We start from the raw sequence: 286 nt of genomic DNA, 5'->3' as shown, positions 1-286 counted from the left end.
CACACACACGCACGCGCGCGCACTCATACACACATGCATGAACGCACGGACACACGCACGTACGCGCACTCGTACACACATGCATGAACGCACGCACACACACGCACGCGCGCGCACTCATACACACATGCATGAACGCACGGACACACGCACGTACGCGCACTCGTACACACATACATGAACGCACGGACACACACACGTATGCACACTCGCACACACATGCATGAAGGCACGGACACACACGCATAAACGCACGCACACGCACGCGCGCTCGCTCACACACACA

The 286-nt window shown here is 58.7% G+C and overlaps 1 protein-coding gene across 1 annotated transcript in view; it reads right to left on the bottom strand.

Moving 5' to 3' along the window:
- The window catches only part of LOC106812995 (coiled-coil domain-containing protein 186-like), a 23,599-nt gene that overhangs the window by 10,165 nt on the left and 13,148 nt on the right, over positions 1-286 (bottom strand). The window lies entirely within an intron of this gene.

The sequence above is a fragment of the Priapulus caudatus genome, unplaced genomic scaffold (genome assembly GCF_000485595.1).
Source record: "Priapulus caudatus unplaced genomic scaffold, Priapulus_caudatus-5.0.1 Scaffold712, whole genome shotgun sequence".
Lineage (NCBI taxonomy): Eukaryota > Metazoa > Priapulida > Priapulimorpha > Priapulimorphida > Priapulidae > Priapulus > Priapulus caudatus.
This window is presented reverse-complemented; position numbering and strand designations above follow the sequence as displayed.